The sequence below is a fragment of the Mauremys reevesii genome, linkage group 1, assembly GCF_016161935.1.
Source record: "Mauremys reevesii isolate NIE-2019 linkage group 1, ASM1616193v1, whole genome shotgun sequence".
In the NCBI taxonomy this organism is placed as follows: domain Eukaryota; kingdom Metazoa; phylum Chordata; order Testudines; family Geoemydidae; genus Mauremys; species Mauremys reevesii.
This window is the reverse complement of record NC_052623.1, coordinates 316,600,769-316,628,384: the sequence shown is the minus strand read 5'-3', so window position 1 is coordinate 316,628,384 and position 27,616 is coordinate 316,600,769. Positions and strand designations below refer to the sequence as shown.

General features: G+C 41.4%; 1 protein-coding gene and 2 long non-coding RNA genes across 4 annotated transcripts in view; 1 reads left to right on the top strand and 2 right to left on the bottom strand.

Moving 5' to 3' along the window:
- Nucleotides 1–5,674, bottom strand: part of LOC120391016 — a 147,676-nt gene extending 142,002 nt beyond the window's left edge. Inside the window, exon 1 of the long non-coding RNA XR_005591197.1 lies at nt 5,656–5,674. This is a non-coding gene — a long non-coding RNA (uncharacterized LOC120391016). The remainder of the gene's footprint in view (nt 1–5,655) is intronic.
- Nucleotides 1–27,616, bottom strand: part of KCND2 (potassium voltage-gated channel subfamily D member 2) — a 382,728-nt gene that overhangs the window by 279,108 nt on the left and 76,004 nt on the right. The gene's annotated exons all lie outside the window — the stretch shown is intronic.
- Nucleotides 1,231–13,735, top strand: LOC120391017. The gene is made up of 3 exons (XR_005591202.1): nt 1,231–1,280; nt 8,152–8,192; nt 13,625–13,735. It is a non-coding gene; the product is annotated as an uncharacterized LOC120391017 (long non-coding RNA).

Sequence of the window (27,616 nt, the reverse complement as noted above, 5' to 3'; positions counted from 1 at the left end):
ATAGCAACTGGGGGCTGAGCTCCATCAGCCCCTCCTTTCATGTCTAAAGAAAAGATTCTGTACTGCCTGGACTATCATAACAGCGAGGGCTGGGCTCCTCTCCCCCCCTCACCCTTTAATGTCGTGCCTGGACTAACATAGCAGCTGGAGGCTTCCTTCCCCTCATTTTATCTCATTAAAAACTCAGTGTTTCTTATTCCTGCATTCTTTATTACTTCATCACACAAATGGGGGGACACTGCCACGGTAGCCCAGGAGGGTTGGGGGAGGAGGGAAGCAACAGATGAGGTTGTTGCAGGTGCACCCCTAGAATGGCATGCAGCTTGTCATTTCTACGGGATCTCTGGGGCTCTGACATGGAGCGGCTGTGCTCTCTGGTTCTCTAGTACACTTGCCCCATATTCTAGGCAGGACTGACTCTATTTTTAGACAAAACATAAAGAAGGGAATGACCCGGGGAGTCATTCCCATTTTTGCCTATGCGCTCCCGGCCGACCTCAGTGAGGCAGCCAGGAGCACCCATGATAGCAGCAGACGGTACAGAACGACTGATAACCGTCATCTCATCGTCAATTTACAATGGCATGGCAGACGGTGCAATATGACTGGTAACCGTCTCTGCTACCTTGCAAAGGCAAATGAATGCTGCTGTGTAGCAGTGCAGTACCGCATCTGTCAGCAGCATCCAGTATACATATGGTGACAGTGAAAAAAGGCAAAACGGGCTCCATAATTGCCATGCTATGGCGTCTGCCAGGGCAATCCAGGGAAAAAGGGCGCGAAATGATTGTCTGCCATTGCTTTCCCGGAGGAAGGATTGAGTGACGACATTTACCCAGAATCACCCGCGACACTGTTTTTGCATTGGGATCTCAACCCAGAATTCCAATGGGCAGGGGAGACTGCGGGAACTATGGGATAGCTACGGGATAGCTACCCACAGTGCAACGCTCTGGAAATTGATGCTAGCCTCTGTACATGGACGCACACCGCCGAATTAATGTGCTTAGTGTGGCCGCGTGCACTCGACTTTATACAATCTGTTTTACAAAACCGGTTTATGTAAAATCGGAATAATCACGTAGTGTAGACATACCCTGAGTAACAGAGCCACCAAGATGGGTTTATGCCATGCTGAGTTAAACTGTGTTACCTGCTTATTTTAACCCTTAATTTCCTCTCTGTTTTGATATATTTATGAACCTCACTTGTTGCATCATGTCAGTTACAGACTGCCAGCTCTCTGGGGGCAGGAACCAAGGAACAGATCATCAGCTGAGGTAAATTGTCATGGTTACATTGACTTTAACATTGTTATACTGATTTACTAGGGTTGCCTGGTGTCCAGTTTTTGACCGGAAAGTTTGGTTAAAAAGGGGACCTGGCAGTGTCCTATCACATGTATTGTCTGGACACAAAAAGTCCAGTCTCTGCAGGTGGGCGGAGTGGGGGAGGCACCAGGTCATCAACCCACACCAGCCCCTGCTCAACTGGGGCTGCCTCTTACCTGCATCTCGTGGGCAGGCAGCAGGGAGGTGGAGAGGCTCCATCTACGAGGAAGGGGTGGAGAAGCAAGTGATGGGGGAAAGGGGCAGAGAGGAGCAAGCAGGGGCGAGGCTTTGGAGAAGAGGCGGAGAAGGAGGAGGGGCCACGGTGAAGGGGTGGAGCATGGGAGGGGCCTAGGGGAAGAGGTGGAGCAGGGGTGGGGCCTTGAGGGGAAGGGGTGGAGCAAGGGGGTTCAGTTGTCAGCAATTAGAAAGTTGGCAACCCTATGGTTTACACCAGCTGAGAATCAGGCACCAAGTCTTTACTTGCTGTCTAGCACACTTTGGGGCACTCAAAATAATAAACATCAACAACAGTGGTCCTTAGTTAACTATTTTAACCCCATATTTATAACTAATAAGATATTGTCCCATTCAGAAACATTTCTGAAATGAACCTGATATACACAGACTAATTAGTTGTCAAGAATTTTACAATCTGTTTTTTTATGAAGGATACAATACAAAAACATGCTATACTGTACTATCATATCAAACTAGGCAAATGCTTAACAGTGTATTTTACATAATTTTCCCAGAATATTAGAAAACAACACACCTATTGTCAAAATATTTCATGATGTTCCTGGGATTTTCTTCTCCCTATAAAAAAATCTTCGGAGCCAATACCCAAAGAAAACTTCAGAACATTTGGGTGAAAATTACAGATTCAAAATCTGTTCTGGCCCTTTCCTTTCTTTTACAGTATATCTGAAAACATCTATAGTTAGCCATGTAACAGAAATAATCTTGGGGAAAATATTCTGTAATCATTCCATAAAACACTGTTATGATTTCCTGCTGGTTTCATAATAGTTTCCATCATAAAAATCCACAGGAATATCACCACAAGAATTTACAGTCCTCTCGGAATGGTTTGTAGGAATATGTATATTATGTTCATGTGGCATAATATGTAGTATAATTCAAACAGAATAACCAGCCTCTCTCTTTAAACGTACTAAGAGGGAAAATGAGTAAATGAATGGTCGGACAAAGATTATCTTTTAACTAACAGACTGTCATGGAACCATCATCTTGGTTATCTTCTTTCTGGGGTAATTTAGATGTGAAAACATGAATAAATGGAATGTTAATTTACCTCAAAATTGAATCTAGGAAGTCTACTTATGAGGTGGTACAAACATCAGAGTCCATATCACAGCATGAATATTCTATCAGGCTTATTTTATGATGATTTTAGGATATGCAATATGTTATGAAAATAAATCTTCAAATCCAGTATTTCAAAAACTAAAATATGACCTTTTTATGATCACATATTTTAATGGATTTTTAGTTTTAATACTAATACAAATAAAGGTCATATAAGAATGAATGTTACTAAAATCCTAAGATCCATAAAGTGCCTTACTTACTGTAAGTCATATATGAGGGATTTAAGTGATTATCATTACATCAAAGTGACCTTTTCTTTAATGTACAAGTATTACCATTCCTAGTAAAGATGACTTCACTTAGAAATTTCTTACCTTATTAAGCCTCAGTAATTTAAGAAACAGCCTTAATTTGATTCTTACTGTAATTTTTGAGAAATTGTAAATCAGTAACTGTTATATTACTACAGAATAAAGCCAATTTTTAAAGCTTGCCTTATGTATCTTTAGGTGACCTCATCATAGCATTTGCCACAAAAGCTGCCTCCATGTAGTTGCTTTTGCTGTAGAATCATTCACTATAATATAGTTTTCAGTCTCCTGTGCCTCAGCAATCACAGCACAACTATTTTAAGTAGCCTTAGTAGTCAATAATCTTTGTTACCTATACAACTGATGTCTGTAAGTACCCACTGTCCAAGTCTCCTTCATTGGATATAATAGAATAAATGTACAGTTGTATATTGGAGTTCATAATGTTTTCATTTCAGAAATAAAAGGCCAGCAGAAGTACGGCCCTAACATACTATGTCCAACTATCAATCCAAGTGTTTATATTGTGCCCATCCCCCTACCAGCTATATAGGAATTTGGTCTGAGCAGATGTTAATAATCTGAACTGGAACTAAACAGTAGAACAGAAGGGTCTGAATAACACAGACAATACCAACTACATTCATCACTGCTCTTAGCTGTACTTCAGATCTTTGCTTGTTGTTTTCTTCCAAGAGTATATTTCATTAACCTATAAAAGCAGCAAAGAATCTTGTGGCACCTTATAGACTAACAGATGTTTTGGAGCATGAGCTTTCGTGGGTGAATACCCACTTCGTCAGATGCATGCATTAACCTATATCGCTATAGTGCAGGGACGCAAATATTCTATAGCTGAAGTTACTTTGGACACTAACCTGGTGGGGACTAAGAACTGTGTGGCTGTTTGGAATGTAACATAAATTGCCTTTAGGCAAGGAACATAAGGAACTAATTATTTTGTAGGTGGAAACGAATCAATTTAGCATGAGAGCTGTCTCACCTTATTCACACGAACAGCCCATTTTAGATTATCAAAATCAAAGTACAAGAAGATGCTGATGAACTGGGTGTGGATCATAACTAAGGCTGTGAGTCTGTCACAGAGATCAAATATTCCATGACTTTCCGTGACCTCAGTGACGTTTGCAGTGGGTGGTGCTGGCTCAGGGGCTGCCTGAGCTGGACAGCCCCTGGGCCAGCAGCAACAGTTTGGGTGTATGGGAGGGGCCTCAGGGCTAGGGGCAGGGGGTTCGGGAGTGCAGGGCAGGAGGATGGGGGGCTCCCCAGCTCCCACTGGCATGGCCCCGCTGCAGCTCCTAGGCGGCAGAGGGGCTGGGGGGGGGCAGGCTCTGCGCTGCATGCTACCCGTGCCAGCAGGCCATGCCTCCACAGTTCCCATTGGCTGCAGTTCCCAGCCAATGGGAGCTGTGGCAGCCAGCCCTTGTGGCGGGAGCAGCGGAGCCCCTGCCCTGGCCCCCCCCTCCACTGCCTAGGAGCTGCAGGGACGCAGAGCTGGTTAGGAAGCCCCGCCAACCCCCTACCCCCAGAATGGGTCCCAGGCTGCGTGTGGCAGCCCGCCCCCCCAGTACCAGTGGGTGTTCCAGGCCAAATCCCCCAGCACCTATGGCGCTCCTGGACAGCCTCCCACCCCCCGAGTACCCGCGGCTCCCTGCCCAAGTTTTAATCCGGGCAGGTATTTTTAGTAAAAATCATGGACAGGTCACGGGCTTGTGAATTTTTGTTTACGGTCCATGACCTGTCCATAACTTTTACTAAAAATACCTGTGACTAAAATGTAGCCTTAATCATAATGCATTGAAGACTGGTACTGCTAGAGCCTGTAATTTTAATGAAAGACACATTTGTGTTGTCTGTATCTGTCTCTAAGAAATCACCTACACATTTTGAGAAAATACTGGTGAATTTCCAATGATACAACAAAATAAAATGGAAAAAATATGGATCTGATTTTCTTCTCTTGTCAGTTTTACACCAGTGTATATCTACTGACATCAGTGGAATGACTCTAAGTTTACATCAGTGTAAGTGAGAGGAGAGTCAGAAGGTTGAGAGCTGAATAAAGAAGGTTTTAATGAGGTTCATGTGTTCATTTTTTAAAATTTTCATTTTTGTAATCCCAAGAAGGGACATATACATGTATCAACTGTCTGATGCTGCATCAACCTGCAAAGTCTGGAGGCACTTTGCATACCACAGCAGGTGCATAAGAGCCAACAGGTACAGATTTGTCAGCTGCACAAGTCTCCATACAAGATAAATAAGTCCTTCCTTGGCCACTAAGCACTCCAGGTTTGCTTGTTCACTGGCACAAATGGTAAGAGGGGAGTGCCTATGGACAGGTCACCTTATGCCCAATCCCAATCCCCCAAAGTATTCATTTTCCATACAAGTAGTCACTCCTGTTCTCCTGCATGGATAACTGAAGATACACTCCTCAAGCAGCTGGCAGTGATGAGGATGGAGAGAAGGGTTGCCAGTTGCTCAGATGTGCATATTTCCCCCCATGCCAATACATCACCCCTAGTTTTGGTCACTAACAAATAAGCCATTAGGCTTGATATTTCTGTTCTATAAATACTAACATCTTACTAAAGATGTTCTGTCAGATAGGGCACTGGATTAGGATGCAGGGGGGTTGGATTTAATTACCAGCTCACCTACAACTTGCTGCATGAGCTTGGCCAAGATACTTAATCTACTGCATGCCTCAGTCCCCACCTGTAAAAAGGAGATAACACAGGTGATATTGTGAGTATAAAATCAAAGAATGATTGTGAAGTGCTCACATACTAGGCTGATGAATACCATGTAAATTCCTAGACAGAACAGAATTATTATCTGATCTACATCAATGTGTCCTAATTATTTTAAAGTGTGCAATATATTATTTTCATATATCTTTGTGTGTGTGTGCAACTTTCAGGTGTCATGATTTTTGTTATCATTTATACCAGCTCCTTAACTAGAGTATTCAAACATAACTTTTTTTTAATCCATAGTTTCTTCAAATTTAGATTTGTTATTACGCAAACCATTAAAGGTCAGTTCTGACTACATCTGCCCTCCATAAACATGCAGGAAATACATATATATACACATTGTGAAGCAAATAATCTCCTTTTGAATTTTTTTCTTTTTACAGTTGATACATTTATATAAATGTGGAAAATAATTCACAAGAGAAAAATAATTTGCACTTTTTAAACTAATGTTAAAGCCAGAATTATACTTGTGTATATTTTGCAAACTTATTAAACTGAGAGATGGACAGAGGATATGAAGCTGATCAGATTTTAAATAAAAACCATACAGTAGTGTGTTAATTTTTTTCCCGGAAAAAGGGCAGACTCAGATTTTTGCCTCAAAGGATAATCAAATTCTCGACTCTCTTTCCCATATTGTTAGTTTCAAGTTTCAGTGAGACATAAAGCATATTTAAATATAAACCTCTTCTCACATGGATGAAAATAATATCTGCCTCATGATGCTAGCTAGAAACTATTTAGAAAGTCATCAGCTCCAATTTGGGATACCTTGGAACATGTCACAGGTAGAAATAATTAGCTGTGGGACAGAATGGATCACATTCTGGCCCATAGCTAATAATTTCCACCTTTCTCCCCAAATGGTCCCACTGATTTCAATAAGACTACAGAAACTCCTCACTTTAAGGCGTCTTGATTCACATTGTTTCGTTGTTACGTTGCTGATCAATTAGGGAACATGCTCATTTAAAGTTGTGCAATGCTCCACTCTTACGTTGTTTGACTGCCTGCTTTCTCCACAGCTGGCAGCCTCCCTACGCCCCCTCCAGTCCCCACAGTGCCTCCCGCCCATCAGCAGACCCCGCGGATCAGTGCCTTCCCCCTCCTCCCCCCACCTCCCACCCACAGCAATCAGCTGGCTTGCAGTGTTTAGGAGGCAGGAGGGAGGGGGAAGGAGCGAGGACTTGGCGCACAGACTCCCTCTCCCTCCTCTTTCTCCTGAACAATGCAAACCAGCCGATTGCCCCAGGCAGGAGGTGGAGGGGGATGGGAGGGGGAGCCTGTGTGCCAAGTCCTCGCTCCTCCCTCCTGCCTCCTAAACGCCACAAGCCAGCTGATTGCCCCGGGCAGGAGGGAGGGGGAGGCGCAAGGACTCGGAGTGCCTCCCCCCTCCCTCCTCTGCCTCCTGCCCATGGCAATCAGCTGGCTTGCAGCATTCAGAAGGGAATGGGGAGGAGCGAGGATGCAGTGTGCAAAGGGGGAGGAGGTGCGGGGGAGAAGAGGCGAGTCAAGGGTGGGGGCTTGGGGAAGGGGTGAGGTGGATGGGCCGAGGGTTGAGCCCCATGCCCCCCGGCAAAGTCAGTGCCTGTGCTTGCAAGAACAGCAAGAGGAGCAGCCGGACAATCCATCGTTTTCCACTCTCTGACTCCACCACCTCAACCAAGCTTCATACTCAGCAGTTATGACTGTAGTATTAAATTGCTTGTTTAAAAATGTTTAAAATGTATACAATGACTTTTGTCTGGCAATTCCCCCTCATCCCCCCCGGAACCTAATTCCTCCCGATTTACATTAATTCTTATGGGGAAAATGGATTTGCTTAACATCGTTTCACTTAAAGTCACATTTTTCAGGAACATAACTACAACGTTAAGTGAGGAGTTACTGTACTTGAAGGGTAGTGACTAGTGAGTAAGCATATCAGAAGCTGACCCTAGCTAATTATTTCCAGTATAGCCAGGCATTTAATACTGCGTTACTCATTCTGAGACTGACAGGATGTTCTCTGTTCTATTTTTTTACCCATAACTGTTGAAGGTAGAACCCATACTAGAAAGTACTTTCTAGCTATGCCACTACTTTATGCACAGAATTCATTGTGATCTACCAGTATAAAGAAAGTCTTTTGTAATACTATGGACCAAAATAGACAGAAAAAAATTTAAAACACCTTATCTATTTGAAAAAAAAATCTAGCCTTTTTTTGTGCCATTGTTAGATTTCAGACTGAGATTTTCCATTGAGATGAATAGGCCAGTTCATCCCTTTCTTCAAATTGTAATTTCAGGCTGTCTGAAACAGAGCTATATTGGATCACTTTCACAAAACTATTCCTGCAGCCATAAGAAATAGAAATTATGTTTTAACATGATTGTTTGGTTTCTGCAGGACTGGTATGTGGAAAGCAGGCCAGAGGAAAACAACAACAGGTCAGATGTTTGACATCACTGGTTTACCGTTTAATAGCTGAACCTTTTTTTTTAATGAACCTATTTTTGTTGTACTATTTTATGTTCATTGTTTTAACCAGTTAACATTTACAAATTTATGAGATAGTAGTGTTAGCTTGCAATGTGTAAAGGAACAAATGCAAATTATTTTATTTACTATATTATAAGGCCCAACTCTTTAGTTCTTACTCAGGTAAAACCCCAATTGCACTAAACTGCTGAAACCTAGGATGAAATTCTGGCCTACTGAAGTCAGTGGGAGTTTTACCATTGACTTCAACGGGGCCAGAATATCATCCTCAGTTTCCGGGAATTCATTCAATAAGAATTTTTCTGGAGTAAGGTCTACAAGACTGGGGTGTTACAGTTACCATAATTAATGGATTGCATGAGAAAAGTAAAAACTTAGGAGCTAATGCTAGATTGTTAAACAGTAAATCATTTGCCTCCTTATTTATTTATATAAGGAAGTGTTTGCCAGCCTCAGGAGAATATTTTTGTAAATATCAAAGACAGTAGGAAAGGCTTATCATAGAATTATAGAAGAAGAGGAAATAGTGACATTGCTTCTATTTCACATTCTTTTGCACAGCAGCTCCAGGGTTAGTATCACAAAATACTACTACCAGGCTAGATTCCACCAAAAGTGACTTTTAGAGTTCACTTCCATTTTCTGTATTTTTATTCAGATGAATATTCTTATTGTGTTCTTTCTGTATTCTGGCCCACATTCTTCCACAGATACTTTACAACACTGCCAATGACTTCAACAGGATTTCAGTGCACAGAAGTCCTGAATGCTCTGATATGTCCACAATCTCCATTTACATCACACATCTGAATCACTGCATAGAACTTGAACATGAAACAGGCTTGACTTGCTTTTAGCTTAGGTAGAGCAGTTCACCTTATGATACTAAACCCATTGAATATTATTGAAACAAAACATATTGCATGTAGAAAAGTCTACTTTCTTTAAGTGACTTTTACAATTTACTGGCCATTTATTTCAGCTTTATTTTATTCATAGCTACAAATGAGCTGTTCATTTAAACTGGCATATAAATTTTCTGCACAGATTAAAGTGAAAGACATGAGCCATTTACTACAGCGAAATATAATATTACAGCTAAAATTATATCACCCTCTCGGTCTCTAATGTACCCGATTTATTAAAAAGTTCAAATTTATCAGTCAACTAACATCAGTCAACTATAGCAACAGAATGAGCTCTCTGAGAAGATGTGTATTTGTTTTGAAATTCACTATCCTCTAGGGAGGAAAGACGCTCAGGATAATGCACAAAAGAAAGGGAATTTTTGCCATTGTCCCAAGCACACAACAAGAAAGACAAGACACATGGGATGTGGTTTAATTAGATCACAACTTTATTCCTTAATTCATCTGGGAACTAACCAGCAATAACCTATACAGTGCGAGTCATGATTCCTTCCTTAATCACTTCGTCCTGGTGCAGGGCTGCTGGCTAGGAAAGGGGGTTGTCTCCTCATTGTACCAGACATTAGGAGTCCCAACCCAATTCCCCAGCTTCTTTACAAGATACCTTCCCCTAAGCCCACTTCCAACTCTGGTTCATTGATGAATGGGACCCCCCCTATGGAACAAGGAACTCCACTAAGCAATACTGGCCCACCCTCCAGCTCAGTTGATGCCTTGTCCCTCACTCCCAGCCACCACCCCTTCTAATTCCAATAGAAGTGGGAGACCTTAAAAGGAGCCACCATCTTTTTTTCACTAGTCCAGACAAAGTCCCCCAGCCTTGAGGTTATGGAGGTTGCATTCTCTCCCTTTGTTTAGGAAATCCTATGTTTGCTCCTGTGAAAAACAGAAGCCCAGGTCCTTGAGATCAGTCAAGATGGACCACTTTTGTAACTCCCCAATCCTGGGGCCAGCAAGTTCTAGCTCCAGTCCCTGGTGAACATTAGAACTGCCCCAGAGACCACTTCTGCAACCAGAGTTTGGTCAAATGCAGCAGTATCCCGACCATGCTATCTTTTCCCCAACCACATTCTTATAGTGGGGGAATCCATGAAGGGTTCAGTCACAGAGACCCCCTTGGGACTGGTGTGCTGAGCCTGTTTTCTCTGCTAGTTTGGGCCTCCAAACCTCTGTCTTGTTGAGCCAGATACACTAATCTACTGCAACACAGACCCAGGGTCTGACCCATGCCCCTAGATCTGCAGACAACTGAAAATGGCTTAGCAAGTGCTCCTGTCTCTAGTACCCAGACACCCAGCTCCCAATGGGATCCAAACCCCAAATAAATCCGTTTTACTCTCTATTAAGCTTATTTGGGATAAAATCATAAATTGTCCACCCTCTAACACTGATAAAGAGATATGCACAGCTGTTTGCTCCCCCAGGTATTAATTACTTACTCTGGGTTAATTAATAAGCAAAAGAGATTTTATTAACTATAAAAAGTAGGATTTAAGTGGTTCCAAGAAATAAAAGACAGAACAAAATAAGTTACCAAGCAAAATAAAAAAAACAACAACATGCAAGTCGAAGCCTAATACAGCAGGAAACTGAATACAGGTAAATCTCACCCTCAGAGATGTCCCAATAAGCTTCTTTCACAGACTAGATTCCTTTCTAGTACGGACCCAATCCTTTTCAGACCAACGTTGTGGTTTATGGCCTGGGTCCAGCAATCACTCTCACCCCCTTAGTCCTTTGTCCCAGTTTCTTTCAGGCATCTCTTTGGGGTGGAGATGCCATCTCTTGAGCCAGCTGAAGACAAAATGGAGGGGTTTCCAGGGCCTTTTATATTCTCTCTCTTGTGGGCAGAAACCCCTTTGTTCTTCTGTGCAAAATCACAGCAATAAGATGGAGTTTGTAGCCACCTGGGCAAGTCACATGTCCATGAATGATTCAGCTCTTCGCAGGCCGACACCATTGTTTACATGTTAGTTTGAACATTCCCAGGAAAGCTCAGATGTGTATTGGCGTCTCCCAAAGCCCATTGTCAGTTAAGTGTTACTTGATTGGGCACTTACTGAGAATAGTCCTTTCTCAAGAAGCTGACCAAATGCTTCACTGAGGCTACTTAGAATCAAACATATTGAGATACAAGTACATAGCCAATATTCATAACTTCAAATACAAAAATGATACACATATACAGACAGCATAATCATAACCAGCTAATTACAACCTTTCTATAGGCACTTTACTTGACCTCCTTTGTATAAGATTTGGTGCAACTATAGGACCTTGGTTGCAACAATGATCACAGTTCATGTCAATAACATCACAGAATCCTCACCTGGCCATTTAAGCCAGATTTAAGCCTGCCTTCTACTCATGAAGCAACTGAAAGCAGACTTTCTGGGGCCAAGGATCTGATTCAGAATGGGAGAAGTTACTGAGAAATTTTGGATTTGTGAAGAGCTGCTGTGGCATTGTATTATCTCCTTTCTACACAGGATGGGCAGCCATAAGGTCAGGGCAATAGAGTGTACACCATCAGGGCAGGGCGGCAATACCAGGCCAGGGGCTGCAGGCAGCGCAGGCGCGCCGCCGCTCCTCGGTCCCCGCGCGGTCCCCCCCCTCCTCCCCTCTCGCTCCGGCTGCCGGCGCAGGTCCACCGGAGCCCGGCGGAAGGACAGCGACGGGCCGCGGCGGACGGAGCGGCGGCGGCGGCGGCGGCCGGCGCGCCCGAGCTGCCGGTCATGAGCCCAGGGAGTCCAGCCGAGAGCAGCCCCGCGCCCGCGTCATGTGTCATGCAGGTCCGGTCATCCGGTCATCCCGGGTGACCTCCCTCTCAGGCATGGCTGGGCGGCAGGTCCACCGGCCCAGCCTGCCGCCCCCTAGATTTGGCCACCCTAGGCAACAGCTTGGTTTGCTGGTGCCTAGAGCCACCCCTGCCAGTGACTGATAGATAAAACCAATTGGAAACCCACAAACATCAGGCTCTGAATGACTATCCTTTGAGCCTTCAGGTTCCCCCTTCCACAGACAACACATCTGACTCCTAAGTTAGGCAGTAGTTGGTTTCTCAGTCTACTTCTCTACATTCATCAGTGTCCTCTACTAGGGTTACCAGCTCTGTAGGGAAAATTATTTTTGGACTTGTTCAGCATTAATTCTGTGTTGTTTTCCAGTATCATAGCACCACTTTGTCTGGGGAACATGCTGAATAATCACTAAGTTCCATATTCAACCCCACTCACATGTTTGATGTGTGTGTGTGTGTGTGTGTGTGACTGTGAGTGTATGAGAGAGAGAGAGAGATGATAGGGCTTAAAGAACTTCCAGGGCCTAAAAGAACTTCTAGATTCTCAAGAGGGAAAAGGTTTAGAGGTTATTAATAGTACACCTCTACCCCGATATAACACTGTCCTCAGGAACCAAAAAATCTTACCGCGTTATAGGTGAAACCGCACTATATTGAACTTGCTTTGATCCACTGGAGTGCGCAGCCCCACCCACCCGGAGCACTGCTTTACCGCATTATATCCGAATTCATGTTATATCGGGTCACGTTATATCAGGGTAGAGGTGTACTATCATTTTATGGGCTGCAGAGAGAAATCTTAAAGCTACATGTACTATTAAGATAATTAAGAGTTTTGTTTTGTTAAGTTCAGAACCTTTGAGATGAAGGCATGGCAACCTGAAGTATGGTTTCACACCAGGCTTAAAGTTCTCACTTTCCATATTATAATATCCAGTAAGGACACTGCATTTCTCCCTCTTCTCTTCTTCCACAGGGCTTGTTGATGTTCTCCCAGGCAATTAGAGAAAGGAGTCCACACAGCTTTAGAGTTCTTTGATTCTTTTAAAAGAATAAATCCAACACTCAATTTCCCACCATGGTAAATCTTTGACAAATATAAAACAAGGATGGTATGACAAAAGGATAAACTAGGAGTCCCTGTTCTCCTCTGTCCAGCACCAAATCAGAGGGCTAGCATTTTATATTCACTTTGCAGCAGTGTAAATGACTACTCAAAGTGCAGAGAAACAGAGAAACAGGCCCTAGGAGTCCAAGATTAATGCACAAATTGAATGGATCTTGGAAATATGTATTACTATGTAGATTTGTAAAAGACAAATGAAAATGACTGATAAAAAGCTACATGAAAAAAGAAATGTAATTTCCATTTTGGGGGATATGGAATTTACTGCAAGGTTGCTAGGGGTAAAAAAGGCTGAAACTTGATTTGATCTTGAGAGTGACAAGGAGACATTGCTTAATTCATCTGTTTAGGAGTCTGTTGTGTTCTTTGTTTTACTATGGACTGAACTGTTATGAACAGGAAAGGAAATCTGATTTTAGATCTACTAAAGATGTTAAAAGAATTGCTTGGTTTATTCAGTTGGCATTATGGTCTTTGCATGACTTATGTGTTTTTGTTTTGTTTATCATTCTATTTTGATATTAGATCACAGTGTGGTTTGAGTATAGTATTCTGCTGACGACTAAAAGGATATTGTAAACCCTTAATCTAATGTGTATGGTTCTTGCTAAAAGAAACATGATTCTCTTGCATATGGTAAGTAGCTATACAAGCCCTGATTTCCAGAAGCACAGAAATCCAGAGCCATGCACAGTTACACTCCAGATTTGCACATACAACTGCCATATGTGCATAGGCAAACTGTGTATTTCACAAATTAATTATGTATAGCCTAACAGGTTATTTTTGCATTCAATATCCATTTTGAACATGCAATAATGGTAGTTTGTACAAATTATGTACACAATTACATTCATATTTTTGTGCTGGTATTGGGATTCTGTACTTTTAAGAATTAGGACCATAATCTTAATAATATAGGTGTACTGGTATATGAATGAAGCTGTTCATTATTTAAATTCCTAAATTCTTTATAGTTCACAAGATGTAACACAATATTTTATAATTTCTCATTGAAAATGAAGGTATTAAGGAGGGGATCTCACTACATTCAGGCCAAGCCCTATGTTGGGTGTCCATTTCATTATCCTTTTCCTTCTTCAATATAACTCAGACCAATGCAGGCTCCATTGTTATTTACTAGCTACCTATGTTTAGTAAGTATATTTGATTAAAGTGTGGAGTAAGTTATCGCCAGAATTTGCAAAGTTTTCATCTTCCTTTAGTTGCTCTCTCTCTACCATGAGTTTGTTGTTACTTATCAAAAGTCAAAGAGCAGAATATGTAAATTAACCTGGGATGAGTAGCGTGGTCCACAACTCCGCTTCTCAGACACAAAGAAACTTTCTACCCAAGGAGAATGCTTGTCATGCAGAAGATAGCTTTCTTGAGGGCTAGCCTGTGTCTGTGGAACAAACTCCTCAAGGAACTAAAGAACATCACAAATTTCACCGTTTTCCACTCCAAATGCAAGGCAAACTTCTTCAACCTGCCTTCTCTGACCTAAATACATACCAGAGCGTACATACCTACCGCCACAAAATAACACTTCACTGCACACACAATTCTACTCCTAGGGAAAGAATGACAGACAGAACAAACCACACATCAGATGTTAGTCACATCACTTAATGTACTACTCAGGAGCTCAAGATAATTCGATCGTGAGGGCAGTATGAGTATCTATATAGAAGAGAATAGCACTAGAATTGTACATTCTAAAAAAAGGCATAGATCCCTTTGAAACCATTCTTAAATTCTCAAGTACCACAGAACAATTTCCTGGCAAATAATTTTCAAAAAATACTGGTATCTAACTGGAATTCAGACACGGAATATGAAATGTGTGTCATGGAAAACTCTATCTCACACAAACACAACATTTCTTAAAAACATATGTCTTATTTTCATTAAATGAACATGATCCATTTATTTAATCTATATGCATATTACACAGTTTCTAACAGGGAGAGATGATTCTCCAATGTGTAGAAATAATTCCAGGATACTTTCAACACAAAAACTAAACTAATTTAATTTACTCTGCACAAGCTTCTGAAGGAAAATGGCTCATTGACTGGCTTTTCAAATGCTCGTCAATGGTTCATTAGATTAATTTTAACAACCTAGTAACTATACATGTCATAGAAAAGGGAATGTTTGCCCACACAACAATGTGTTACATTATCTTTTGGCTACACAAATACAAGATCTCTATGATGAATTCAGTTAGAATTTCCTAAAGGAAGCATTACCAAGACATACTTTTATTATTGCTTTAAGCCAGCTCTTTGGTGAGATAATTTATATAGACAGTGACAGATGAGACATCCTAATTCTTCTTTGAGAAATTGTACCAAACTATATCAATTTATTTAATACTGAGGAAGAAGCAGTAGGCCCGTAGAGCTGGTGGCATGTTTATAAGCAATGACCATGGAAACCTTTTACAATGTTTTTTTTTTAACTTGAAGCAAAAATTTACCTTATATGAACTGTGTCTGAAAAACTACATTCTGTTAATTATGTTGTGGTGCTGCTGAGGAATAAAGCATAGCTGTTCAATAACACTGTAGCCAAGCTGCATCTTTGGCTCTAGTTGAGCACTATATGGCTCCCATCAGAACAGTACCTGAATGTGTCTCAAACGTTACCCTCACATCCCATCCCATGGGATTTTCAAAAGCATGGGAGTTAGGCATGTAGGCGCTTTTGTAAAGCCCACATATCTTCTGTTTAGGTGCCTAAATACCTTTACACACCTGGCCCTAATTGCTAAGGTCACTTTGGAAATGGTTCCTAAATCACTTAGTCACTTTTGAAAATTTTACTCCTGAGAGATTTGCTCAAGATAACACAAGAAGTCTAGAGTAAAGACTGGAACTCAACCCATTCCCTTGCCTTATCCACCTTTTCCTAAAGGATGCAACCACATACAATGGGTTAATTAGCAATGCAGAATAATAACAGTGAACAAATATGAGCCCAAGCAAACAAAGTGAATCCTGAAGTTCAGCCTCAAGGAGAAGTACTCATATTCACAGCCCTGGCCCAAGGCCAGCTAGGCGCGCGGCGCCCCCGCCAGCTGCCGTCCCCGGTCGGTCCTTCCTCTCCCCCCTCTTCGGTCGCCGGTCACCGCGGAGCGGGGCTGCCGGACCTGCGCTGCCTGCGGAGCCGCGGGAGCCGCGGGGCGGGACCGCGGGCGCGGCGCCGGCGCGACCGCGAGGTCCCCTCCGGGCCCCGTGGACTGCCGCAGGCATGGCGGGAGCTCAACCAACACCAAAGCCCCCGCCGGGAAACGGCCCGCGCGCGCGCCTGCGCGCGCTGGGGTCTAGAGCCGCCCCTGCATATTCAGTTCAGGCCATGGCTGAAGACCAGATAAGAAATCAGACATAGTACATGTGAGCAAAAGTAAACCAGATGCTTAAGCTGATCATCTGATAGTCTAGGTTAATAACCTGGAGAGTTATGTAAACATCACTGAAAACAAATTTCTTCAAGTAGAAGAGAACAACAGCACAAGTCACAAAAACATTTTACTTACTTTTGATTCAAGACAGTTAAAAAAACCCAAAACTGATGTCTTATCAACTGGAATTCATGGATAATTGCTTCAAAACTCATAATTTATTTATACTCAGTTTACCTTTAATAATAAGAAAAAAAAATCACCTAAACTTTCTGGAGCAGTTAGATCTTGAGAATTTACATTTCCTTTCCGAAGATGATATGGCTTGTTGTGAAAGATTTACAAAAGGTCAAACAGGACCATCAAGCAGTGCAATTGCAGATTTTGTATTAAAGAGAATGTTAGCTAAAAGCATGTCATTTTTGTTTGTGCTCTTTATCTGTGATGGCCAGTTTGTTTGGCATATTTTATTGGCCTCTTTTCAACATTTTCGTCCTGACCTTATATTTGTACATCACTCTGAGGACTGCAGGATAGGGCACTTTTACAGATAGAAATTATTATTATAATTACTACTAGGTGAAGCACACAACAAAGATATTTTTTTTTACAAAGGGAGCATACTGTTTCCTGACTTGGAGACAACGGCTCAAGCCATATTTTGCAATCTTCTAATATATGATGGTCATTGCTGAGAAACAGGCATGAGACAAATGTCTTTTATAATGCTCAGCTCAGAATTTTTCATAGATGATTCTCCTTACTGGGAGCCCAAGGAGACAATATTAACAGAGAAGGAGCTCCTTCTTTGGTTCACGTAGCAGCGGCTTGTGCTTTTAAAGAAGAGCCGACTATGTACTCTGTGGCCAGCTGGAAATAAATTCTGTGGCAAGATCTCTGTATTCTGTGATACTGCGGTAAAAAGTCTGGAAATTATGAAGCAAAATACATTTTAAAATTGAGGGATTTGCTGAATTAGATATAAAAATTAAATATACAGACATTACAGTAACCTGGTGTTATATATTCTTATTCTAGGATTGTACACTAAGCCACCTAGCTATACACCTGTGCTGTAATGATGGGGTGCGAAATAGTTAACAATGTTAAGTAGAGCTGGTAGAAATGGATGAATTTTGAAATCTCAGCCAATAACTGTCTCTGTCACTCTTTGCATGGCAAGAAGAGAGAGTCTGCATAGGCCTCTGTTCTGCACCCTTCCTGCTGGAATGGGGAGGAGAATCAGCATTGATGAACTGGGGACTGGTGATTACCCCTCTCCCCAAAGAGCGCAGCAGGAGCCAGCTAGGGAGTGCTCTTTCTACTCTTCTCTGAATACCATCCCTCTTCATTCCCTGCATCTGTATGCACCCTTCTACTACAGTATTCCAACTCCCTGGTCCACAGGCAGCAGTTGTGCATGTGGAATAGTGCTATATCCTGGATGGGGAGGACAGTCTCAAGGATTCCATAACAATCAGCTATGTGGGAGCAGATTATTAGTAATGTTCATCACTTGTGCCAAGTTTACACTGGTGCCCTGAGAAGTGAGGGGGAGAGAAAGCAGCTCTTCACCAAGTTTCTACTTCTCCAATTCTGCACTAGCTGGAAGCTAAAACAGCCCTGGTGTAATTTTACAGCAGCTACAAGGCTGCTATAACCTATGCTACTTGCATCAAGCAGCTCCAGAGCTGAGGATCTGGCAAAATGTTGTACATTCTGCCCTGTGCCTCCCAGCCTTGGTGGCCCATGATTGAGTTTATTGTTATTATTCTTTTGTGTATCCAAACATGTGCTAGGGATGTCACAAAAGAAGTAGAGACATCTGGTAAAGTTTTCAAAAGTGCCTTAGTGACTTAGGCATTAAAATCCCATTTTCAGAAATTATGTAGGCACTTCGGTGCCTAAATCTCATTGAAAGTCAATGAGACCCTATGGGCCATAACCCCAGATACATTTAGGCACCTAAATCACATTGATTTCAGTGGGAGTTAAGTACTTAAATATCTTTGAGGATCTGAGCCTAAGTCACTTGAAAAATGGAATTTAGGATCCTAAACCACTTAGTCACTTCTGTAAATTTTACCCAAAGTATCTGCTCCAAAGAGTTTTGAATCTAAATATAGCATGAGACCATAAACAAAAGGACAGAAGAGGGTAATAGTAATTGGGGTTGTGGTTATTCTGTAAGGCATATGTGTACTTTGATGATGCAATTGATATATCTGAAAAAAATGCTCCCTGACTTTTCATAGATGACATGGCAGAAGTAAATCTTTAGAAAAAAAACTGAATGAGGCAAGTGGGGAGGATCAGTGAACAGGTTTGAAGAGGGCACCTGAAGCCAAAGAGACAGAATGGAGGAAGGCACTGAGTTGTGAGAGGAGATTAAAGGTATGGTGAGGCTCCATCCCTGGATGACTGGAGAGAATGGGGAAGAGGAGAGAATACAAAAAGAGACCTTTAGCTATCATCGAGCAATCTCCTTAACCCACTTGTTAGATACTGAAGATGCTTGACTTGAACATTCATTTTTAGAACTGGGTAAGAAACTGGATGTGTAAGACCAAAAGCAAATTAGATGCTACATTTGATTAACTGGTACTTTGTATTTAACTCATTTTTGGATTAACTTTGTTTTCTTTCTCTCTTGCTGCATTATGTCAAGGTGAAAATGCATTGGCTTGCTTTCATTTGTATTGTCTGGCACATGCTGTTCATTCAATGTAATTTCTAAATGGTTCATTATAGTTTGGTTTGGCACATCAGTTTGATAGTGTCTTTCACAAGGTAGTGGCTATTTGTAACCTTTGTTGAAATTAGACAGCTGATACTTTATTTTCAAATTTCTGCAACAACGCAAAACCATCAGTTATTAATTAATTAATTAATTTCTATCTTAACAGATAATGGGCCAGATCCTCAGCTTGTGTAAATTGGTGAGAAGGAGCTATGTTAATGTATATCAGCTAGGGATCTGGCCCTAAATTTTTAGTCAAGCAGCAGCAGTTTCAACCACTATAAGTTAAGACTGCATAATAGTTTCCATTCCATCATCCCTTTTCACACAGTAAAACCTTCTGAAACTTTCACCTTTTGAGTTTAACCTTTCCAGATTTGGAGCTTGATGAGTCTTCACTCTCTTGCTGTGTAGTGTAGTGAATTACATCTGTGCTAAGTGAGTGCAAATTGGGTGTAAAATGTAATCTGCTGATTGGTAATGTTTTGTACAGAATGCAATCCACTGTACATCATCGTACAAGGTGAAAAGAAGAGCAGAATCAGGCCCCATTCAACTGCACTTCTTTGGAAAAACTAAACACAGTTCAGTGTTGTTAGTTCAAGTGAAAAAAATAGACATTTTGCATTGAAATAAAAAACCTCTTATGATTTTATTAGTGGTAGGAGTGAAATGGCTGAAGACAGAAAGTTTAAATATGACAGAGAAGTCTCCCTTACTCAAAACTGATTTTATGTTTTCCAGGCAAAACTGGTTTTGATTTAGTTGCTTTACAACCCACTGAAAATTACACTTCTATATGCATGTTAAATGTTTAACAATGATAGCATAAGGACCCAGTCTTGCTCCTATTGATTTTACTGCAACTGCTAGCAGAGTAAAGTATCAGACAATATGAGGAAGAGATCTGGCTCTTTATTATTTGTTTTATTAACATTTCCCACTACTGTATATGTGACATATTTTTATGGCAACTGGACTGTAATTTATTAAAATAGTTATTTAAAAAAAAATCCTAGTTAGTTCCCTTTAAAGCTAGCATCATGGCAAGAGCGGAGAAAGGAGAGAGAGGGGAAGAGACAAGAGAAAACACTAGGGAAAGAGAGAGAAAAAATAGTAGTAGAGAAGGAAAGAATAAAGAAAGGAAGGAAGGCATAATCAGAGAAAGAAGGATGGGGTTGGTATGAGAAGACAGATGCAAAAAGGACAGAAATCACAATGAAAGTTCTGACTTTCATATTTCATAAAGGCTGCACCAAGAATTTTTCGTGGACACCAAGGTTTAGAGTTTAGCACCAAAATGTGTGTTTTGGTAGCTCAGTAGACTATAGTGACCAGACAGTCAGAATGTTCAACTTGCCTCATTAAAACTGTTACCTTGTTTTAAGAAGGTATGTGAGTCTCTTATCTTTTTGAAATCCTGGAGGCTGAAAACTAAGAGAAAGAATGTCTCATACGGTAAAATAAAACAATGTTTTCATCCACCCCAATATAAAAAGATTATTGAGATGCATGGGAGAACTACCTTTAGACTTAAAAACAGGCCAGGGAATTCTAGTCCTCCCTCAAAGTATGCCTGGGTTGTTGTGGAATGGTTATATTTACTATCATGCTTTCTCAACTAGTGAGAGGGAACATTCTTTTGATATGTGGACCAGTTTGAAAATCTGTGCACTATAAGAAAAGAGTGAGGACTATAGCAAATAGCAAATTTCACCGGTGTGCAACGGTGTTTCATAAAGTGAGATAATGACATAAAGCAAGCAAACATATCAAGTGCCTCTTTAAAAGCCCAGATGCCATGAAACTTCCAGAAGGCTAATATCTACTCAGTTTTCACTTGCTCTCTAGTAAAATATAAAGGAAGATCTTGATTTGGCTGAATTTCCACATGTTCTTAGTGCATATACTCCAAACTATGACATCAAAGGAACTATCATTTTCTCTTCAAAATATTGCAAATTGTGATTTTCTGCGTCCAAGAAATATTCAGTATTAAAGCTGAGCAAAACACTAATTTTTATCAGATACTAGTAGTACTTATAGTAAAAAAACACATGTATACATTTGATAGACTATTTATTATAGCTTGTTTGCAGTGCTGTTGCAGCCATGTTGCTACCAGGATATTAGAGAGAAGGTAGGTAAGGCAACATCTGTTGATGAACGAGACAAGCTTTCGAGCTACACAGAGAACAGAAGTTGGCCCAGTGAAAGATATTACCTTACCCACCTTGTGTCTGTTTATTACAGCAGCATTTTAGACTCACTCAACTTAAAATGCCCTTTTCTAATGGCCTCATGTTCTCGATAAGCAAGACCAGATATTGGAAAAATAAGTTAGCAAACTGTGAGGCCCTCAGATCAAGATTCCTCTTTTATGTGAATTAGCAAAGACTACATCCTATAACTCCCTCAGCTGAAAAGAGTTGCTTGATGATTGTCAAAGAAGTTCACAATCACAAAGATGGAGGAGTACTTGTGGCACCTTCAAGACTAACAAATTTATTTGGGCATAAGCTTTTGTGGACTAAAACCCACTTCATTGATGGGTTTTAGCCCATGAAAGTTTATGCCCAAATAAATTTGTTAGTCTCGAGGGTGCCACAAGTTCTCCTCGTTCTTTTTGCTGATACAGACCAACATGGCTACCACTCTGAAAAATGGAGGGTGTATCTTGGATGCATGGAGCCAAATCTTCAGCTGCAATTGAAGAGACGGAAGGAGAAAAGTGACTCTTAGCCTCTAGTCTATCTCTCCTGATCCAGGGGATGACATAAGACTGAACCTAAAACTTAACATCTGCAGCACTCCACTATGTACAACTCAATACATTGCCTCATATCATTTCCCTCTTGGTAAAGGACACATACGCAAACCTTTCTACTAATTTTTAACCAATTTGTGAATATGATTTCCTGAGAGAATGTATCCAAAGTTTTGCTATAATCTAAGCAGATTCTTTGGAGTGTTGAAAAATCTTATTAAAAGCCAGCAAAAGATTGAAGATGCTATGAGGATCCTCAGTAAAAAAAGGAAATGTAAAACTTTAAATTGTACAAAACCCTGTAGTTATTCTTAGCAATTCAGGATCTTACTTTATGGCTTGTTTTCCCTTAACTGAGTAGGAAAGTTCAAACATCATCTGATCTTTGAAACTTCAAATGTAAACTGGTCCATTAACTGGGCTGATTCCATTCAGAATTCCTGGATCTTAGTGTGGAAGGTGGAATTTCCAAAACCTTCAGCAGGATAGGAATACCCAATGCCAATTCATTTCTAATGGTAACCTGACATTCAAATCCCCTACACAACCTTGGAAACATCAGCTTTAGTGCTTAATAGAGAAAAGATTTTCTTGCACTGCTTTTCATTTGTTACACAGATTCAAACATCAGCAAAATGGCTGCACACAAAATGTGACCATGGATATACCAAGTTCATGCTTTTAATGTAAAAATTACGTATTGATTTAAGGGATTAGGTGGGTAAAGCATGTGCAGGTAGATGAAAGGAATACATAAAAATCCTATCCACAGAATACCTATAAAGGGGAAAAATAGGGGTTTCTTTTTCATTTCTGTACAAGGAAATCCCTAGAGTACAAAATCTAGATTTATTAAACCACTGGGCAGCATCTGGGTCTGATTCCCCACTCACTTAAAGCAGATATACAGTGATATAACTCTACTGACATCCCTACAGTTTGTAGTTAAACTTCAAGTAATCTTTCTACTACACAAGAGCATTAACTACTTCCACTAAGAATTTTCTGGATTATTTTTTTCAATGTTGAAAAGGTTTTTCTCCTGTGTTATAACTGAGAGAAGATTATTCTTTGACAGTTGACCTCAAAAGGACCCAGACTGAGTCATCCTAAAGATTTTGCTGTTGGAAATTATATTGTTCTAATCCTGCCCGTACTGCAGGGAATTGAAGAGAACCATGGTATTTATAATTGCCCTTGGAGCCAATCCTGAAGGTGATGTCATTCCTATTAAAATTCTTGTGTGTACATTGTGGACAAGAATGTTGAGATGCTCTGATACAGTGTCAGAATAAGATGTCATTTTTATTATTTTCTTTGGTTTTCCCCCCTTCATTAGTGGGGAAATACGAATATTCATTTGTTTTCCAGCGCTATCCTCAACATAGCTGTTGCTTCCCTCGTGATTGTTCAGTAGAACGGAAGAAATGAGGAAGAGTGGGAGAATGGAAGATTGCAGGAAAGGAAGAAGAAATCATCCAACAAATAAGTAAAACCACATCTGGAATGTGAATAACGCATTAGACATGAAGGAAAGAAAAGCTATGAGCACTCCTATAAATGTCCAAATGAATAAAGGCAACAAACATGACAATTCCAATAGGACTTCCCAATATGTCACTAAAAAAATAACATACATCATCCTGATCTAGTGAATTTAAGGGCATCTTAGTGGGAAATACCTGAATGATTCTATAGGAAACATTCTATCCTAAAATAAAACTTTATAATGAAGGATTTAATGCCTACCCAGCTAACAGCATCTTTAAAAAATGAGAAATAAAAAGATTCAAATTTTTGGAGACAGTGAATTAGTTAAAAGATCTTTGACAGCAAATCCAATTCTGGCACACAGCATATCTCTCTGATCTTGGAATATTTGACAGTGCTAAGTTTAGTGGTTATGTTGTTTTTTTACAGGAGAAATGGGAGAGAAAATGAAGGAGCCTGTCAGAGAAATTGGAAACAAACTTTCTGGCACAGTTTCTATCTATAGTGCTGTTCTGGTTCATTGTATTAAAGAGCAAAGAATGGGTAAATTTCTAAAACGAAACTCAGTGCACAATGTAAAAAGGAGGAATATGTTTAGAAAGTTACATCTGCATGTCAGAGTAAATAAGGTTTATGACAGATTTTCAATGCGGCATGTTTTTTACATGGTGTGAGCCCTATATAATAATTGATAAGTAAATAAAAAAATTAAAAGCTCAATTGTGAGCTTTCCTCTGTGTCCGCACAGAGAATAAGGGGTGTTGAAAAGGTACCCTTGTCTCCCAAGATGGCTATCTGCCTCACTGGAACTAAGCAGGGAGACAGTAGTCACTAGTGGGCTGCTACTCTGTCTTGCCCAGAAGGCAGGGAGGGGCGAGAGGTGACTGAAGCCTTGGTTCTGTGCCTCCACTACCAAAACAGCAGCCCAAGCACCAAAGCTGATAAAGAGGGCAAAGTTTGTTTGAATGTATGCTTGTTTTAAAGGGACAATTAAAAATAAACCATCAAACCAAGACACTCTACTGCACACACAATCCCTTCCCCAGTTCCCACCACCCTGTCGAGAGGATGAGAGAACAAACCACATGTGACAAATGCATAATCATGTTACTTAAGGCACTACCGGAAGACATTCAGATACTTAATAGTGATGAGAACAGTATAAACATTTATAAGTATCTCCAGAAAAATTGTTAGTGCAGATTAGTCCCTTCCTGGAGCAAAAGGGAAGCAAGGATCATATTGGACTTTCTTAGCCCCTTGTTAGGACTAGATAGTAACCCTAAATTCCAGTCCTAAATGAATAAAATGGATACAAATCCCTTATTCATTAAAGAATTTTACTGCTGTGTATATTCCTGATGGTAGAATCCATATTTGATTAGCCTCATTGTAACAGAGTTCCTGGTGGTTCCCCCTTGGGAAGGTAGGTGAACCTGACCATTCACACTTATCTACACTGGAAGTTCCAGCACAGGCCCCATCTCCTTACTATTTGCAAGAGGGGTGCTCTGTCCTTTGTTGACCTTCTTAAATCTCTCCTGATGTGGGATTAAAATAAAAGTCACAAACCCCAATGTGTTCAGAGATAATCCCTCCCTATAGCTTGAGCAAAATGGGGGGGAGGAGGGGAGGGGAGTGTCTACAGCACTTCCAGGGATCCAGCAACAACGTAGTGGGTTTGGGGGAAATTCCTCTGGCTGGGCCTCTGAGTTAGGCTCAGCCTGTCCATCTTACCCTGGGATTCTGCTGTACTCTCCTCAGGACCAGGGTGAAGGTCTCCTGGCTAGGGGTTCTCTCCATGGCTTCAGGAGTCACTCCAGCAGTCTGCTCTTGGGGCAGTCCCACTCCTCCCTGCCCCCACTAACTGCATTTTCCTTGTTATCAAGAATAACAGGTCCAGAGGAGTGGGGCTAGCCCTCCCGCCCGGACCTCTCTGGCACCTTCCCTGTCTGTGTAGGGTCATTCTCTAGCATGAGCCCTGCTCGTGGCTGGAGAGCTAGGTACCAATGCATGAAAAGGACCTAGGGGTTACAGTGGACGAGAAGCTGGATATGAGTCAACAGTGTGCCCTTGCTTCCAAGAAGACTAATGGCATTAAGGGCTGTATAAGTAGGGGCATTGCCAGCAGATCAAGGGACATGATCATTCCCCTCTATTCGGCATTGGTGAGGCCTCATCTGGAGTACTGTGTCCAGTTTTGGGCCCCACACTACAAGAAGGATGTGGAAAAATTGGAAAGAGTCCAACGAAGGGCAACAAAAATGATTAGGGGGCTGGAGCACATGACTTATGAGGAGAGGCTGAGGGAACTGGGATTGTTTAGTCTGCAGAAGAGAAGAATGAGGGGGGATTTGATAGCTGCTTTCAATTACCTGAAAGGGGGTTCCAAAGAGGATGGATCTAGACTGTTCTCAGTGGTAGCAGATGACAGAACAAGGAGTAATGGTCTCAAGTTGCAGTGGGGGAGATCTAGGTTGGATATTAGGAAAAACTTCTTCACTAGGAGAGTGGTGAAGCACTGGAATGCTTACCTAGGGAGGTGGTGGAATCTCCTTTCTTAGAGGTTTTAAGGTCAGGTTTGAAAAGCCCTCGCCGGGATGATTTAGTTGGGAATTGGTCCTGCTTTGAGCAGGGGGTTGAACTGGATGACCTCCTGAGGTCCCTTCCAACCCTGATATTTTATGATTCTATGATTCATGATCCTTGCATTTGTATCCTTCATTTTCATAGCCATCGGAAGAGCACATAGTCTGAGATGAGCGAAAACGGGTTCCCCAGCAGCTAATTGTGCAAGGGGTCAATGGCTGACTCCCTTTTCTATTATTCTCTTTCACGTAGGAACAGCTTTCAGTTTAAACAATATATTGAGCATTCCTTTCACTCAAAGGTCTGGAAGAACACCGCCCCAAGTCCCATGTCCGATCCATCCATTTGGAGTATAAATGCTGAAGAGCACCAGATCATGACACAATGCCTCCTTCAATGTTTTAAAGGCCATATCACACTTCTCTGACCACTGCACTTTCTGAAGTCTCTCATCTCTTGTCAGATCAGTAAGGGAGGCTGTAATGGTGGCAAAGACAGAAATGAATTGCTGGTAGTATCCAGTCATCCCCCAAAATTGCCTAACTTGTTTCTTTGTTGTGAGTATTGGGTAGTTAGCCAAAGTCTGTACTTTGCCCACGAGTGGATGTATATGTCCACCTCCAACCACATACCCCAGGTTCGCCCCAGGTATGTGGTCGGAGGTGAGCATATTCATCTACTTGTGGACAAAGAACACAAAAGACCCCAGGTATGTGGTCTCGCTATTTCCATAGCTACACATAGCCAGGTTGGAAGTCAGGCCAGATTTGGTGAACAACTTTAGTATTGCAGTGACATGGCATAGATGGCTGTCCCAACCTAGGCTTTATATTACTATATCATCTCTATACGCTGTGGCATAATGTCTATGTGGAACGATTCATTAACCTCTGAAAGGTTGCTGCTGCCCTATGCAGCCTGAATGGCACTGTCAGAAAGTGTAACAGCGCACATTGTCTTTTCCCTGGATTTTGGAGTCAGCGGGATCTGTTGGTAACCTTTTGTAAGTCAATTGTGGACAGGTACCTGGCTACCCTAAACCATTCCAATAGCTTGTCCACCCATGGAGTGGGGTATGCATCAAACTTGGAGATTGTGTTGATCTTGCAAACATCACCATAGGGCTTCAAGATGACAAATATAGCGCTTTACCATTCCCTGTGGGAGTCCTCCACTATGCCCAAGTCTAGCATCACTTGGAGTTTGGTCTTGACAATGTCCCACATCTTCTTGTGTAAGGACGAAGTGTACTCCCTAACCATATGACCATGGACAGTTTCAATGTGATGATACATTAGGTGGATATGCCCAGGAAGGGCAGAGAATTCCTGAGGGAATTCTTGTACCTGAGGGAAATCCATATAAGCTTTTTGTTCGGGCCGAAGAGTCTCCCCTAACTTGACAGTGTTATCAGTCTCTGTTGTCATTATCCCAGTTCCTAGTTTGGGGTTGGTGGCAAGGGACGTGATAAGGAAGGCTTCCCTGTCACACCAGGCTGTTAGAAGGGTTGATATGGTAGTT